General features: G+C 37.5%; 1 pseudogene; it reads left to right on the top strand.

Moving 5' to 3' along the window:
• Positions 1-8477: 8477 nt before the first annotated feature.
• Positions 8478-12686, top strand: LOC131793910 (peroxidasin homolog; annotated as a pseudogene).
• Positions 12687-18981: the final 6295 nt, after the last annotated feature.

Genomic DNA, 18981 nt, shown 5'->3' with positions numbered 1-18981 from the left:
CTTAGGATCCTGTCTCGAAAGAACAACGAACAGACGCTATTTATTCTATTCCGTGCCATGACTGTGATCACGAGTACATCGGACAGACAAAAGGTCAGTTTCGTATACGTTTGCAAGAGCATCAAAAAGCCGTCTCCTTTTGCAAAAAAGAAAATTCAGCTTTGTCGGAGCACACACGCCTTACTAACCGTACAATTGGGTGGGATAATTCTGAAATTATCACTACTAATCGACGTTACCAGCGCCTTTGTTTGGAAGCCTGGCATATCAACTCCGCCTACGCTCCATCAAATCGTGATGATAACGGCTTACTACCTGGCGCCTATTTACACCTCGTCAGAAGAAAGGGCAGCAAATTAGCGAGCAAATGAAACAACCACTTGTTGCAACGTTTAGACCACCCCTTATGATGCCACCAGACAGGAGTGTCGAAACGTTGGGTCTATGAATTGTAACTTCTCAGTTACATTTATTAAATCTGTAAACTAGAGTAGCATCAAACCATGTCTGAAAATCCAAACACCTAGTCAGAACATTTCTAATTTAAGTAGTTCCCAAACACTTTTAATTTCAGTAGTTCATAACGATTTTAATTTCTTATTCATTTCAAAATGTCTTTATTCCTTCGAGAAAAAAAGACAACAACAACAAAACCTGCTATCAGCCCCCATCTTAAATGAAATTTTTACTGAGAGACACCACTTTAGGTGTTTATTGTATCGTGAGGAAATATTGTTAATACCAGCTAAGAAGTTTATAACCCCAATTAAATTTTTTCGGTTCACAATCAGGAAAAATTATATCACTTTGGAAATTTCCGGCGTGGGTGGTAACGTTTTTCTTTCGCAATCGAGTAGGTTATTCATTTAGTTTAAAAGGCCTTCAACAATTCTCCAACGAAGGGTCAAAGAGGCAATCCATATAAGACTTCACCCCAACAACATCAATAGGGATAATGGAATCGAAATACCCTAAGCCTGGACACCCACGATCAAAGAATTCAACAGCCGATCAATGCGGACCTATGAGGGAGCACCATCTAACTGCCCCAATAATGAGGATTGAAATGCACTAACAGCAGCGAACCAACGTGCTACAAATAGCGACACGTAAACAATTGACCTCATCGCCTGATGAAGAAGTCGCGATCAACATCCAAAGTGACTCCATCGTGAGACAAACGAATAAAGTTCATCTCACACCATGATGAACAATAACCACATATTTTATTACAAGTCTTACATTGGAGAACAATGACCTTAAAATTGGTACTTCTGCAGAAATTAACAAAGTGGGTTATAGATGGAAGAAAGTAGAAAAAATTCACTGATAGCAGATGTTGGGTCCACTCCAAAGAAAACGGGGGGATTTCCAAGAGCATGTCTACACTTATAGCCACAAGGAAAAAAGTAAGCTACGGAAAAAAAATCGATGATCTCACAGGACTTGATACCATTTCGCACGCTCTTCTAAATCGATATGGTACTCATTGATGTTGTAATATTGAACGGAAATTATTTGAATGTATAACATACATGTGAAAAGAGATCAGCACTAGCAGATAACTGACAGCAAATTTCCTCCTCTCTTAATCCATAATGTTTCTTGGAAACAGTATTATAATGTCAGACAGAGCTAGCGTTTCAAGAAATTCTACAGCCTGTTAACTCTTGTTCTATTTTTTTCCTAATTAGCTATTTTATGTAATTTTATTGTGTTAGTCTCACTTTCCACTCAGTTCCTGAAAGTCTTGTAGCTATCTCTGGAAGTACATATTAGCGATGGTGAAGACTGTTTTTGTTGTTGTCGTTGCTGTTGTTTCACTTTTTGAACAAGAAGTTACCACGAATTTCAAAATCACTTCGTAGAGAATTAGTTAGATTATAGCTAATTGTTATTGTGTCAACTCAGATCACGGAAAAAATGGCGAAGAGAGGAAAGTGAATCAGCAATTTAATTAGAATCTTTATCCTGTCACTTTAGTCATTGGAAGAACAATTCTAATGCAAAAAAATGTGTTCAAGAGCAGTGTCACCTGAAGTCTCTGGGATCAAAGACATTCCTGACGTGGGCTGATGTTCAACGAAATCATTTTATGCTACTATTTACCACATAAGCTCTGGTAATGCACATAATATACCCTCGCCTTGATTTCGAAACAACACAAAATGCTTGAATTATACTTGAAGTTAAAAAAAAAAATTCTTAAGAGCCAATACCATGCTTCTTTGTTTCCATTTTTGTCATTCAATTCGTTTTAACAACATTATGAAGGTTACCATGGCATTGAATAAGGTCATGGTTTTTTACGATAACTTGGAATGTAAAGGTTAAAAAAAATATGATATCAATACTGTTTGAGCGTATCTAAAAATATTTCAGACCACAAACTGGGAAACTTACTGAACATGTTCGCACACTCAGTGGTTCTCTTAATTTTTCGTTGTCATTAGCTTGCATAAATACCGAAAGTAAATTTTAATTTTGATACAATTTAATTACGTTTTCATAATGAAAGCGATCTTTTTTTAGACGGACACTTGTATATTGTCCAAGTGGTGTAATTAGAATGGAAGGAACATTATATTAGCAAAATATTAGCGTTAGAGCGATTGAGCCAATCGCTCTGACGAAGGGCTAACGCTCGAAACGTCAGCTTTTTTACCCTTTACGGTGGCTAATTTACGTTTTCAACCCAGTTGTTAACACTAAATTACCTGCTTTACTCTCCCACCGACGCAGCACCACAGTTTCTTTAGAAACTTACCCCTTTATTCAATGTTCTAGTGCTATTGCAAACGCATCTCAACTTTCTCTATAAAGCGAAGAGGGTGATCGTTCCTTCACATATTGATGTTAAGGTACCTTTGGAAATATAACACAGGTTGCCTTGGCACCTACTATAATAATGGTTGATTTAAAAGTTCAAAATACGATTTTAAGGCATAGTCCTTCTATTTCAATATACTTCGAACCATGTAAAGAAAACTTACATATTTCGCACGCACAATCAGCAGAAGCCTCTTCATTTTTGTTGTCGTCAGCTCGCGAAAACTCTGAATTTCTGATCTGATTTTTAATAAAATCATTTTCAAATCCTATATAACATCGTTTTTAAACTGAAAGTTGTATACTTGCCCAGTTACTCTAGCTAGGATGAGGAGACATGATATTGACATTCTAGTATTTCACAAGAAAACTATATTATAACTTGCAATGTAAAGATAACTGATAACTGGCTGATAACTATAGTGAATGTAACTCTTTTGGACGAAAGAACGTTTTTCATTGAATAATGAATTTAATAGGCGAGCAAATGTATTTTTCCAAACTACAAAAACGTGGCAAATTTACTAACACAAAAATATGCGATCTTCCATGATCCTTCACTAGACTATCAACCGTTAAGAAAGTTCAACCGTTTCGTGAATTCTATAGTGAAATAACTTAATCTTTTGCCAAAACTAAAGCCAAGATATCACTATCGAGCTCATTCTTCTCTATGCTAAAGATCCAAGGTCATGGAGACCATTTCAGTTATACCCTGCAACCTAACTGCGTGAAGCTACTTTTCTGAAGCGGATATGTTAAGAATGGATACGAAGAGAAATGGAGCTGAATCCTGTTAGGAAAGAGGAGTAAATTTCAAAAATAATTGGTTATTGATGGCGTAGGGTAGCTTTACAAATTTAGGATTAAAACTGACTCATTAATTGTTGTCATGAGAAATGGAGAGAGCAAGTGATAATGATACTACTCTTATGGTTCACTTGTGGCACCACATGCCACGCAAAGTTTTAAGCCAATTAAATTCGAAGATCAAACCCTACCCCACTACCCCCTTCCGACCATATCACCTTTTTTAAGACAGTAGGCTGAAATGCAATTTGCACGATAAAAATGTGTATTTGTTGCCTGACGCTTCCGTCTCCTCAAATAAGTTATATTACTGAAGGTATCCAAGATCACGTTTGATGTTAAGTTATAATTACTTGCCTCCAAAATAATAAAGCACGCTGAATACTGGCGTTTTGCAGCCTTTATAGAGGGATACTACCAGTAAAAACCTCTCTCCGACATATATGCTCCCGAATCAAACGTTTGGCTTAAAAAAGTCGGTTAGAACGATTAGTGCTGGTTATGAACCTGTTTCGTGTAGTCCTTGAGTATAGTAATTACCTTTTGGCCTGGCTCAAAGCGGAACTGCAGTAAGCTAATCCATTGAGAGGTTATTGATAGCTTTACATTGTACAGGTATCATGCCGTATCATGAAACGTGCACCCATCAAGAAATTGGTATCATTTCTGCCGGTCTATGGAAGAACAGACCGCAACGTGTGTCGGTGGGGACTGGATTTTTTATGGTTGCTTGCTTGTGGACTGTCAACTGCCACGCAGCTAATACGTTAGCTATTCTCAAGAATGAATTTAACACTCTCTCCTAATGCGACCTGCATGTCAACAACGCAGAATACGGAGAGAGGTTTTTGTGAGGCATGATTATTATACCACGTCTACCGAGAACACCATCAGAAGATGTCGTTTGTGGTAACTAGCGACTGGAGAGAACTGATCAGTGCTAGATTTCTCTCTGGCACAATTTTGCTAACGTCATCTTTTTCTATTTGAAAAGAATGATTCCTCTAAATCCATGACACTTCCGCTAATTATTTGTCGCACACTGTATCCCTTTAACACTTCTTTAAGTCCCAATTCGATTCCTACCTACGAAAAAAGACAAATTTATTTCGAGAGGGAAGAAAACTTATGCAGTTTTTGGCTGTAAAAAGAAACCAAAAAATTACTAAATAAGGATATCTATCAACGTTTTGTGCAAGCTGATTGAAAACAGGCAGACAGTTTTTTCGAGCATTGTTTTTGACAGTTGTTCTACCGCCGTTAATTAATATACTCGTGATCTAAATTCAAAGGGATTGAACAGGTGCTCACGAGTTAAAATTTAAAAAGGTACCGCTATTGTACTTCATAAAGAAATTTTGGTCGCGATACATTAGTGCTGTCGATGCGCTAGCGTAGACACGTAAAAAAATTTCAGAATATAAAAATTTCGTTTCACTAATTCTTTGAAAATTTTTTAATTTGTTGGCAATTGTTATCAGGACTTAAATCCATTCTCAGGTCAATTAAAACAAATTTAACGGAATATTCCGTCAGTTTCCTTTTTTTCATCACAAGTCACACACCTGTGGCGTAAAATTTTGCTATTGATAACTATTGTCAGAGAATGGCGTGGTCTGTCAGTAGCTGTGTGTCTAAAAAATACCAACAACTGGAAACGGGCCATTTTTAATTTTACAGTAATTTTAAGGAGACAGCATATTGTATGTTTAGTGTCTGCACGGTACAAAAGGTCCGAACATGTTATGCAAATTTGGTATCACAAAGATAATTTCCTTTTAATTGTACCGTGCTAAGTGCATGCTGCGAAAGATTTTCCTTGATGAACAAAAAGAACTGGACATCAAAAGGTAATATCAACTAAATTAATGATGCTGATAGTCTCAGGGCAGTTTTTAAAGACATTTCTGCTTTATATTGACTCACAGTGCTACGTCTAAGGCAGGAACTCCATTTGCCCCATAGTCAGTTCATAAAGACTTCCTATTAATTTTTCAATTTTGTTCCTCGTGTTTTATTTGTGGTTTTTGCTTCCTCTTCTTTTCTTTCCTCCTTCTTTTTTTCTTGTTTTATTGTGCAACCTTAATCGAGAGTGATCTACTTTTTTCAAATCAAGTTGAGAATGAAAGCCTACGTCTGCTAACAAAGATGAGATGATGCACTTTCCTCAATTTAGCCAGACAGATACTGCATAAATAAATTTTATGCCAAAATCTGATCCATCAATCCATCGCTCAGTTTTACGCATGATTTGCCGGATTGACTAATCCGGAAAATTTGAGCTTCAATCCACACATTTCATAAAACTGAAATACTTTTAGGTCATACATTTCCCAATTTTCAATTTCCAAGGGCCACTACAAGCAGCCGGCAAATATCTTTTCAACCCATAAATCCGTGACCTCTGCGATGCCGGTTGCAGCGCTCTACCAACTGAGCTAACGAGCCAACTGGGAGCTGGTTATAATGTTGGATCCAAATAAATCTTCCAAGTGGTGAACAATGACTGGAAATATGACTGGTTCAAATCCCGTACGGACCTGAATTTTTTTCAGGTCTCATTTCAACTACTAGTTCAGTAGTGTTCATAGCTACGAGGATCGCTCATATCTCATTTCTTCACCGCAGTGCACATATATGATTTTCATATGTTTCCAGTCATTATTCACCAAGGCTTATTTGGATCCAACATTACGTCCAGCTCACATTTGGCTTGTTAGCTTCGTTGGTAGAGCGCTGCACCGGTATCGCAGAGGTCATGGGTTCAAATCCCGTACAGGCCTGAATTTTTTTCATTTCAATTACTAGTTCCGTGTTTATAGCTGCGAGGATCGCTTATATCTCACACGAGTCCTTGTTAATTATTAACATGATAATTGAAACAGAACGTTACGCCAACACGCTAACCCGAATATTTCGTTTTCCTCGGAAAGGAAATTTTTTTTTAATCATCTTTCTCTCGTGTAACAGGGTACTCATAAATATTTGGGATACGGCAGGTTTTCTGTTTTGACAAATATTCATCAACACTACCTTCTAGCGTCATCATGCAACCTCTAGTTCTTTTCAATGCAATAAAAACTGTGCTATATCAGAACCCACACGAAGTCTTTGACTGTCTATTGTCATTAAATGTTTTGCTGTAAGCTGGTCTTCTTCTTCGTACTCGTTACATTTGCCAATCAGTATGCAGGTATGTCAACATTAATGTGTTATTCCAATCACATTTAGTGACTCATGGCCAGTTCTGACTAATAGGAAGCACAAAAATATTCTGATGCTTAAGTCAAGGTCTAATTGAATAACCTTATTAGACAGAGCAGGGAGAGCGGTGAACTTTGACGCATCTTCGGCACACGCAAAGCTGTGATTTCTATTGCAGGAAAGCATATTTATAAAAGCTAGATCTGTTATCCATTGAGGTCAGACAAATTTGAAAGGTAGTGACATTTCCTAACAAAAAGTTAAGCTGGTCAGTCATAATGCTGATCAGCTCGTCTGCACATTATCCTATCAAATTACGAGTTTACCATTAATTGTAAGAGGCTGTATTTTTATTAATACTTGATTTGTTTCTTCTTTTTCTTGGACATCTGGGATCAAATCAGAGCCATTAAATATAAGGATAGGTAAGTAAATATCTTAAGGTTTATTATGAGCAGATAACTTTAATTTCATTATTGAGCACATGCCTCAGCCAGAAATACCCCAATGGATAATTGGGAAAAGTCGATAATACTTGATTTGTATCTTACTTCCATATGGACGTCTGGGATCAAATCAGGGCGAAGACGTAACTTAAAATTGATATGAACATAGTTATTCACTAACTAAACCCCTTACGACGGCTGAGAAATTAATATTAAGCCGAGAAGTGAAGCTTCAAAGGCAAATGCGAAGTTTCGAGGCAAATTTTGTGGTCTTTTTCAAAAGATTTTGACGTTTATTACAAGGTGAAAATCCACCGCCTGTGGAAAGCACGAGAAAAGCGTTTGAAAAGTGCTCGAAAACCAGGAAAACTTGCACTCAAAAATGTCCTTGGTAATCTTGACGGCAATTCACGCCTTGAATAAACCCGCATTCTAAACTCTATTAAGCAGGGCATATTTAGGGTTTCATGGGATGAATGAAGGAGAAGTGTGAATTTTTACGCTTGTAGCTCTTTAAGCAATCCGTACAAACGCTCAGGGCAAGGTTCATGAGACCCTGCCCGTCTGGTAAACGTTAATGAAATCACTGACGCAAATAGAGATTGGGACGACAACTTTAAGGCTATGGGCGAAAAATCGTCAGGAAAAAAAATTTACAAACAAAATAAAAAGAAACGTCATAGTAATTAATGAATGGTGGAAAATTGAATTAGCTAGCCATTGACTTTTTTATTAAGAATCAGAAAACTAAGTCGAAACTATACGACCGATCTCAAAATTAAAATCATGTGAAATTGAAGCTATTAATCCTAACCTTACCCCTACTGGTTCATTTCTCATCTAAGTATAGAGGTCAATTAGCGGACATTTTCGCTCTCACTGCTTTTTACTGACACAGAAACTTAAATTATCAGTGGACTAACTAAAGGTCCACAAAGAACGTATACTCTTTCATGCACACCTTCCACTTTTCTGAGAGCAAAACTTTTAAAATAGAACCTGAAATGCTGTGCAACTGAGATAACCGAGATTCATTGAAACTGTTAGAAAACTTAAAATACAATAATATATTGACTTTGTACGTATTTTGCATCATATTTAAAAGTTGATGGTGGTTGGAGCAAATGGAACTCCTGGAGTCTGTGTTCTAAAACGGTCAATGGTACTGAGCAAAATTTTCTTGAGATCATGTATCGGCTTTTTTTATTATTATTTATTGTTCTGATAAGCGACATCTTCATTTATAAAGTTCCAGTTCGCCTAAATGGAGCAAATGTGGACTACGGTGGAAGAGTAGAAGTATTTTTCAGGGGGAAATGGGGAAAGATCTGCCGCAATGCATGGGACTTCAATGATGTTAAAGTGATTTGCCGTCAGCTCGGTTTCGAAGATGCTCTAGCTGAGTTCATTGGCTCAGATGCGAAGGAAGATGAAATTCCGTTTGTAATGTCTGGTGTAGCCTGCTCAGGAAGTGAACCTCAACTGGCATCATGTCCTCGTACTGATGAAAATCTCAATAGAGATGTTAATGTGTCTGCTGAACTGTGTCGAAAAGATGAAAAAGCAGCTCAAGCGTTGTGTCAACCCGGTAAGACTTTTCTTTCAGATCAAATCCCGTTTAATCAAACTTATCATCAGATGAATTCAAATGTGGCGCGTCCACTTTGTTCAAAATAGACTTATGAGAGAATTAGTGTGATAAAACTATGGCTAGGTGGGGAAAGTTTACCATGAAGGAGATCTATCTCCCTACATAGTGCCATTCAACACCCTACCATAAAAAATAGACGAGGGACTTTGAAACAATATTACTTCGAAAATTTCTCAAATTTTGAACGTTTTTTGTTTACATTTAGTGGTACAATTTTTTTCTTTTTGATAACCAGTTTTTTTTACTTTTGTTCTTTTTTTGGTCTTAACAAAGAACAAACAAGTCTTGGAGAAAAAGCAACTGTTTTTGGATATTGGTAGAAATGAAATGCTTCGCTGCTCCATGCAAAATAAGACCAATTATGTTAGATGATTCATTCATGGTAAATATCAAGACACGAATTCCACATCTGGAAAGAGGATCAGGACTTCTGACAATGGTGAGCTCTTCATAGACAGAGTGCAGGAGTCTGACGGAGGGACTTATGAATGCAGAAGACTGGAATATATTCATTATTACATAATATACGTAAACGGTGAGCTGAACTGTTAATATCATTGTTGACTACATGTGAACCTGTTAGGTTAGTGGTGGATGGTAATACTTGCCAAGATTAGTTTCTCAATATCTTTTGAGAAAGATAACATTTATTTTTATATTTATTTTTCACTTCTATCTTACATTATTCCTGCACCGCATAGGTGAAAAATTCTTATCTTTTTGGAACCGAAGCAATTGTAAACGAAGTTCCCGACCTTTCGTCGAGTAAGGCTACGTTATCTCTTTTCTTTCAACGGCGAGATTTACTGATAAGACCAAGTCTCGACAAAGTGTGATTGCCGGCACTCTTGGAATTATTCACTGTAGTTCCGAAGGTACTCCAAGCCCGCAGATAAGGTGGAGTAAACGAGGAGGAATGGAAGTGGACCTGAGAAGATTCATTCAACTTTCCAATGGCAGTCTACACATTAATCCTGTCCATGAAGGAGATAACGGAACGTACATCTGTGTCATGCAACAAAATAAGGGAGCTGATAGGGTTACAAGTGACGATAAAATCATAAGTGTGTCAATAATAAGTGAGTACGGAATTGCAGTGATAGAAAGCAGGCTGTAAAATTTATCCGCCATCAATTAAATCGTATTCTTTGAACCGCGAAGCTCCAGCGACACTCAATCAGATTTGAATTTTATTCAAGTTCGATTTAATGACAAAATACATCAGCTGGGTCAAAAAATGATAACGATAACTGAAAGCATTATTCTTTCATTTTCAATAGATTAGGGTAAGCGAAAGTGATGTTACCAGACCAATTTTTTTCAAGTCTAAGATTCTTCAAAACAACGAATAACTCTTAAAGTGCTCTCAAAACTGTTGGAAGAGCAGCGTTAATAACCTCAGTACCTCTGAAATGATATTTTGACCTGTACTTGTAAATGAGATGTTTCTAAAGTTAATTGCAATCAAATTTATGGTAGGAAAATGTGTATAAGAATGTGATTAGATTAGAATAAGGCACTTTTTACCTCAATAGCAGGTCAAATACTGAATTGTTTCCTACGTTTGTTACTTGTGCGCAACCAATTGGTGCTAGACACGGGTTCTGTACCAGTTTTACTTTACAGAGATTTCTAATTGAGTTGAATCGGGAGGATTAATTCGTCACATGATAAAGATTTAAAAGTGATAAAATACGTGGATGAAAATGATTGGCTGTTGTGAAAGGAAAGTCAAAGAGTTTAGTTGAGCATTCAGTTTTTGTTATTTCCTTTCTCTTCTTAGCTTTCCCGAAAATTCATGTTATTATACCAAACAATACCATCAGAGAAGGAGACAGTGTTAACTTGAATTGTATAGTTGATGCAGGTTTCCCTGAGCCCCAAATACGATGGACAAAAGATGGTACCCTTAGAGGACAGAGCAACGCTATTTGTCTGACCAGGGTGACAACAAAAGACCAAGGGTGGTACACCTGTGAAGCGGTCAACTCCGGAAGGTCATCCAGTGACAGCATTTATGTCAAAGTCCAAGGTGACCGTAATAAAGAGTTTAGCATGAGCATATCGGGTTTAGTTTTGGAATTAAGATGAGGAAGTTCCAGTAAAGGACACCTAATAATAATCTTGACCGGTCAGTCAGGCGTAATGTTTCGCTTTAATGTTTGGAATTAAGTTGAAAAGAGTATAATACAAGTTAAACAACTTAGTTAACAACTAGGAGCAGATGAGAGTTCATTTGGCGTGGGATTGCATCGATATTGCAGAATCTTCCAGTCAAACCATGAATATTTACAGTTTTCCTCTGCAATTGGGACTGAGTAGTGGACGTATTTTAAATCGATTGATGCTAAAATGTACGATGGTGTAAACTTACACAAAGTAAGTATACGCCGACGCGACCTCATGCAATTTCATAGCTCATTCTGAACCAGGTAACAACAAACAATGGGTGTTAATACTCATAGCCCTGGATATTACAAATTTAAGGTGGTTTGTTGTTGCTGTCGTAACCTGGAAGGCGAGCTGCATGTAATGTTGGAGATACACACACGCTCTTATCTTCGCACGCTATCTCACATCATGTCAATATTTTCACTTGGGATCCTAACTTGAAAGATACCACGCCTGGAGAAACTTTCTCGCTTTAACTTTTTAGTACCACCTCAACTTAATCCTGAACTCAAGAACCGTTCCATTGCATTGAACTCTGCTTTTGCAACACATTGTTTTGAGAGGGGCGACCCACCAGTAAATATCAACTGGACCAAGAGTGGAGAGCGACTTGGTAACAACAACACTTTGGTTATCAGCTATGTAACTTTGAGGATGCAGGCATTTATGAATGTACTGCCAAAAACCATACTGGGATAGCTAAGGCTACTTTGTCGATTGGTGTACATGTAACAGGTAAATCAAAACTATCATTTCGTGTCAGTGTTGCCAAACACGTTGGTAATAGTTATCTACCATGTAGAAGTGAAAGGAAGAGTCTCCAATAGGAGTAAAAACACTCAGCACGCTTATTAGCACGTTCTTTTATGTTGGATTCAGAATCAAGGTTTGCCTAAATATTAGGGGGAAGATTTGCACTACCTTCGAGGCAAAAGAAGCGAAAGACCTCATAATTTCCAGTCAAGTGTTTAGGTTATGGAAAGTAGCTTAAATAATGCACAGCAAAATAATTAATGCATTCAGTCGGGGTTTTGCATTTCGCGAGAAGAGTTGATCATTTTAAAAAGTCAACTTCGAGCCCGAGTCATGTTCGAGTCACGAGTCACTAAACATAGAACAAGACAAACAAACCCGTTCATTGAACTAAGATTTTACCTTTTACTTCAGTTGAAACAGCTTATTTCATCTTTTTGGATTTCATCTTGTCGTTGAATAAGGACTTCTGCCTCAGGTGTGTGATTAAAAAAAAAAGTCGGAAAACAAAAAATAGCAAAAAAATAAAAGCTGAAACAATTTGAATTGACACGAACCTGACTCGTGACTTGAACTTGACGCTTGATATGGTATCACTCTCGCAAAAAACGTTTTGGTTTGTGTCATCCACCTCAACCCCACACTATAGAAAATTTTTTAAAGATTTCTTCCTTTCAGCTTCCGGACAGGATGCGGAAAATAGTATTCCTACTGCTGATTTGAAGTTGTATTACATTGCTGGGCCAGTATTTGGTTCCATGATCATTTTTCTTATTGGCTGGTACATTCGTCATCGACGAGGAACAGGTGAAAGTCTTTGACCATAAAATAAATGATTTTTGAAATTTTTCTAAGGAACTCGTGTCATCCAACACGATCAGAAATATATTTTTCGAAGCGTCTAAGGCTATCTAGACTTCTCAACTCCTCTTCACCTTGGCAATCTTATTCCAGGATTTTTAAAATTGTAGTGAAAGGAGTGTTAAACACCAGAAATCTAGTTTGAAAGCTATACCGTAATGTCTCCGTCCTAAAACTCGGGTTCGCTGGTGACTCGGTAGAAGGGACGCGCTGAGAACAAATTTCAACTAGGCATAATCTAAAGCTTAAGAGGTCATTTAAGAAATTTCAAAATTTAAAGCAAAGATAGCTAAAGTATATTAACAACTATAATATGTGAAAATTTTGATCGTCATGATTTGCAATGAGTGGCTCCACGGTTCTACATTATGTCCAACAAGATGTTAAGTCGCAATATTATTACGTTTGTAAGAGCATATTCTTATTAACACTTTATAATTTCCGTCATTTCTTTGCTTGGTATTTTTCATAATCGGTGATGGAAAGATGCAGCCATAGAAATGTGAGTAAACTTCTATTTAAGATTGGATTTGGCAAATGTTGCTATCTGTTTAACCAGTTATTTGAAAAAATTTTACACAAGATCAAAGTATCCTCCGTCCAAATTTTACTTAGTTAAGCTTTCTGTCTTCCTTTTTTCGTATAATTTAAAAAGAGATCACTTAACTACTGTTGTAGTTTGGTATAAAAAAGGCAGCTATAAAATGTTTTGACGATGTAAATTTCACTCACTCCCAGGATTCAAGTAATTCTGCCAGTTGATCCTGAAATTTATTCATCTTTACATTATACAGTCAAGGGTGAAAAGAAGATTACTTTCACCTCAAAAAGAACGGCATAGAAAGAAAGATAGAAACATAACTTTCAATCCTTTTGCCTAATAAAGATCAGATGTTCAGAATTTGATCATGGTCCTTATCTAGCAGCATCTGAAATAAACCTCAGGAACATTGGTTACATCAACATACAAGTTAATCATGTAGTTCTGTCTTTGACTTGCTATGATAGAAGAGTATTGTCTTTATGTTCTATAGTCCAGACCAAAAGCGAAAGGTGAGCAAGGAGTTGAATGATGCAGAAGCAGATGAATGGGAGATTGCTGTGGACCGTGTCCAACTTCAAGAGCTCATTGGGCGAGGAGCTTTCGGAGCCGTGTGGAGAGCTCTTTTGAGTTCTCCAGATGGAAGGCCTGGAAATCGGACGGTTGCTGCAAAATGCTTCACTCGTGAGAGTTTACGCAGTCAGCTTTCCATAATTTGCAAATGCTAAGATCCAGTCAGGAAAACAATAACTGAATAATACCTCCTAATGTGCCTAGTCCTACGAAAGTGGTACACATTAGCAGACTTTACCCTCATGCATTAACATAATCATGCCCAAGATACTTAATACTCTGTTCTATTTGCTGTACTTTAAGTTAAGTATGAAAATTTATCTCATCAAGATTAACGCTCCCAAACTGATTTATTGGTCTATTCTCGTCGCTTTCTTTCTTCCTGGATGGTGTGATGATATCAACTGTTATCCCTTCGTATACTGAGTTAATGGACTGAAGTTACTTTCTTGTGAGGTATACCTTCCTGGAGAATGAAATCTTCAATACACGCTCCAAAAAAGAGAACGTAGTTTCTTGGTTTGCTGACTCTACTCTGTGAACAAGAACTGATAAATTGACAAATTAGTCGCAGATATAAAGGACTCTGAAAATACAAAAATTACCTCAGCTGAAAAACAACTTTTCCACAAGCATCGAAAGAAAAGAAAATTCTTAAGTTATACAACAATGAAATGTCACAAGTTCTGAATTTCTTGTGTTGAAGAGAAGATTCCTTTTGAATTTTTTTTCCCCAAACAATTTGAATGTTTCATTTGGCAGCAGTTACACTCACAGCCAATGGCTGTGTGAATAATATCAAATTCGCGAGTTATTTAACGGGGAATCGACCCTTGACATGCAAACGGGTTACAAAGAGACAGCGACCTTCTAATGCACGAACTATTTTGCATGTCATACACTTAAAGGCGTGAATACGGGATTCGCCAAAGAAGAGGCCTTACGCCTCCCAAGACCAAATTCGTCACGCTCAGCGTTTAATGAAAAACGTACATAGTTTCAAATATGCCTAAAGAATAGAGAATACCTGGAATAAGGTCTTGAGAAACGTGTCTTTGGAATTATTTTCTACAGGAGAGACAGTATACTTGAAAACAAAAAAAAATAGCGCGCGCACATGAAAACATTACATTCTTAATGAATGATTCCGAGGTGAACAGTTTTGTTTTCCCGAAAGTCCTTATGTTTCCCTCGACGTCTCAGAAAACATCAGGATTATTAGGATTCGAGGCAAAACAAACTGCGCGATTGTGTCCTGTTCGGGATACATTTAAATTTGATCAGAAGCACATTACCAAGAATCAACCAGTCAGAGTGCTCGTTTTTTTTGAGTGAAAAAGTCTTGGTATATGACAACACTTATTATAACACAATCTCATCCGGCTATGCCAAACCTCAAGAACATACAGGTGCGGAAATGACACCTTATTATCACATCACAAACGAGTCGTTAAAAGATATCCTAATAACAGCTGAGCTTTCAGGTCAGAAGATTCAAAAGCGCAAGCGAGTGGCAGGAGTCACACAAGCATATCAGCGCCTTTTAACGATCGACTGCTTTTTGCTTTCGGGCTTACCCGGCGTGTCGTCGAATGCATTGTAGAGTTACTCACTGGTCAAGTGACTCCTTTCATTGCTCTAATTCAACTGTCCTTCATTCAATGATCAAGATAGTAGATTTACCATACAACACACGCCATCAGTTAATTTCCTTTTATTTAGGAAAGTATACTGATTTACGACCCAATTACTACAATTGAGTATGCAATAGTAGCGCTATGTAACGCAACAACAGACCTTTTCTCGGCCATGATCGGTCTCAAACACTAGCACTAAAAATGGGAGAAACACATGCATCGTTGGAGAGCGTTTGAGAGCATTTGTGAGCTTCTGGTCAGAGCTGTTGAAGAAGGATCAAAGCGGCCATCCAAATCTTTGAAAAGCTCCAAACTACGACGTACATCAAATTTGACTTTCTCGAATTACATGGAACGACAAGTTACGCGACAAATACGTAAAAAAATTACTTTTACAAATTCAGAATAAATCAGAGTAAATTTACCTAGGGTGAAAAGAAAAAGAAACGGCCTAACTTTTACGGAATGTTCAGTCAAAGTCTACCGATGTCTGCTGCTTTCACCGCCATATTGAAAATGAAGCTACCACAATGCAACGCAATCGGAGTGCGCACACCGCCCGCTTTTGAGGTACAGTTGTGATGCTGCAATGAAGATGCAGTCGAAGTGTAGCCGAGGTGAAGCTGAGGTGCTATCACACGTACCTTACGACAATCTTTCCTGCTGATAATGAGGTACCCAGTTTTCAGTGTTAGATTCGTAGCTTTATTTAAAACCAAGTTGTGCAGCTCTTATCGTCTATTATAAAATTTTAAAAGTGATGAATAACCAAATCTTTCTCAGGTATGATATAATGACAAGGTGCTGGAATCTTAGCCCTGAATTTCGTCCCCGGTTTGAAATCCTGCGTCAAAGAATGGATGAATATCTTCGTAATGAGGTTTGTTGTTATGATATAACGAGAGCAATTACTCTGTTTTTTTTTCGGAGCGATAAAGCCTTTCTTTATTTTTCTTGTAGTTATCTCCTTTTCATAAAATTCAAGGAGTCTCTGGCAGCCATTTTAAATCTTAAACCGTTTTAGCCGCGCTTGAATTCAGATTTTAAGTATGATGCAATCTTTGACCAATCACAGATATATACAGTGATTATACACTCAGTGTAAATTTTGTCTTCTTTCGTTCAATCAAATTTGTCAAAAATCATCGGTCTTTGATTTTTAGTCTGAGTTTTCAGGAAAGTTTGTCAAATTATTAGATATTGAAGACATTTACAGTTGAACAATTACGTCATTAAATGAAGTTCTCGTTCATTACTCCCTACCTTCCTTTCAGCAAAGAATGATAAATATTGCATTGATTTACAGACGTATTTGGAACTAATAAACATGGAGAAATATGATACTGTAAGATACTCCGAGGCTGAAGATCTCGGCGCTGAGGATGAAGGACGAAGTAAGCAAGTCACAAAGAGCTCTGCAGCAAAAAAACTTGGAAAATGGGCAAGCGACCGACGCTAAAGTAAATATATTACCTAGATGAGGCTGTTACAGACGGTATACCGAGATGATTGATAATGAATTAATCAGGAGAATCTATGTACAAGGTCAAATAGATGACATAAATACTAGAAATGACTGATTACAGACTGAAATGAAATTGAAATTTCCTAGTATGTAGGTGGAATTCATTTGGAGGACGTATAAACTATAAAAAAAAAAGTATTAGTGTTTGTGTTCAATTCACCGCTAAAGCTGCTTAAAATGGTCTGGGAGGAAGTATCTTGCAGCTAAATTGGAGTAGAATAATCAGTGTTTTTCATCATAAACGACTTTTGAGGTGAAAAGTATACATGGAGCAGAAACGATCATAATAGCACTTCAAAATGTACCAACGTGTAATGGGAACAGTTAAGAACAATGAAAAATGAAACTTCGATATTCCATCGATTACAAGTACATTTAACTGCAGAGTTGGTTTAGCACTGGTCACTGCTGGTTAGCCCATTGGGCTCAAGATTGGGTCGTCAGGGTTCGAGCGTAGCCTTGGTCATTGTGTTGTGTTCCGGTGGAAGACACCATACTCACACAGTTCCTCTTCTCAATGACGAATGCATTCGAATGCATTCGAATGCATTCGAATGCATTCGAATGCATTCGAATGCATTCGCTCTTACGAAGGGCAAACGCTCGAAACGTCAGCTTTGAAACTCCATACGGGGGCCAGTTTACGTAATCAACTCAGTTGATAAAACTAAATTACCCTGTTATACTCTCTCACCGATGCAGCACCACAGTTTCTTTAGAAACTTATCCCCATTCAAGGGGAGTTTGATATAAAGAAAACAAGCCCAGAAGGTGCCCAATCTCCAAACCAAAGAAAAGTTGAATAAAAACTGATGATTAGCGGCATCCATTCTATTCTTAAAGAGGCTTTAAATGTTATTCAATATTCTCGTATAATAAATTATTACAAACCTAAACAGTATTCGAATGCTGAGTACATATACGTAGTTAACGATTCTCAAGTAGTCGGGAATCCAATTCCTACTCTTGGCCACCTCGCAAAAAATGGAGAAATGAAGAAGTGGCTTGTCGAAAACCAGAGAAAATTATCGACCGCGAGTTTGTGAACAACTTTTCGAATCATGTGCGAAAGTGAATGTGCCCCCCCCGGGCAAAAAAAAGTTCATTGCCTCTAACTGCGTGTACAAGGTATTATCAAGAAACTATTGAGCAAAAAAAACGAACCTAAGAGTAACTCACAAACAGGTTGAATTGCTGTCAACGTCTACGTACCATTTGGCCCATGAACCAATTCACCGCCGTGATCGAAAAAACAATTTCACTCAACACTCACTCATTTATGAATTAGATTGCTGTAAACATTCTAAAAATCCCCTCAGGGGTAGGGGTGCAAGGCTTCCGCAAGGTTATCATAGGAGAGGAGGTGGGGATCATTATAAGCCGAGATATTATAATCTCTCGTTATAAACACATTTATAGAAAGAACGCGGGTATCTATTTTTTTCCTAACAGTAGCTGACCTTAATGAATAAAGTAAAGGATGCAAAGTAAGGATTCTATACAATTGATGTTATAGTATTGCTATTTTGTCCTGTATTTTCATTTCAAGCAGGATTGTCATGATTATGTTGACAAGGTAAGGAGGGATGGTGGCATATATGAGAGTTCACCCTGAGCCCAAACTTTTATGAGCTTACGACATAATCCGAAGTTGAAAGTCCTTTCTCCCAGAATATAATGATTTGCGACATTAGTGCAATGTTTCACTCAATTTCTTTGTCAGAAATATCTGAGATAAAGCCCGCTACTCAAAGTACCATTTTATCGTTTAACAATGTTTCTAACCTTTTTCTTACTGCTCCGGCCGTTGGGAAAGTCATTATAAACTTTTCGTCAATTTGAATCCGTGATTTTCTGTTATTTTAACACGAAATTGCTCAACCAACTACGCCTACCTGTTGAAGATTTTCACCTGTTTGTTCAGCTGGTGTTCTTCTTCAGTCGTGTGACTAACAAGCTGACACAGAACAAGTGGCGAG

The sequence above is a fragment of the Pocillopora verrucosa genome, chromosome 9, assembly GCF_036669915.1.
Source record: "Pocillopora verrucosa isolate sample1 chromosome 9, ASM3666991v2, whole genome shotgun sequence".
Taxonomy (NCBI): domain Eukaryota; kingdom Metazoa; phylum Cnidaria; class Anthozoa; order Scleractinia; family Pocilloporidae; genus Pocillopora; species Pocillopora verrucosa.
The sequence above is the reverse complement of the archived record's forward strand: the minus strand, read 5'-3'. Positions and strand labels throughout refer to the sequence as shown.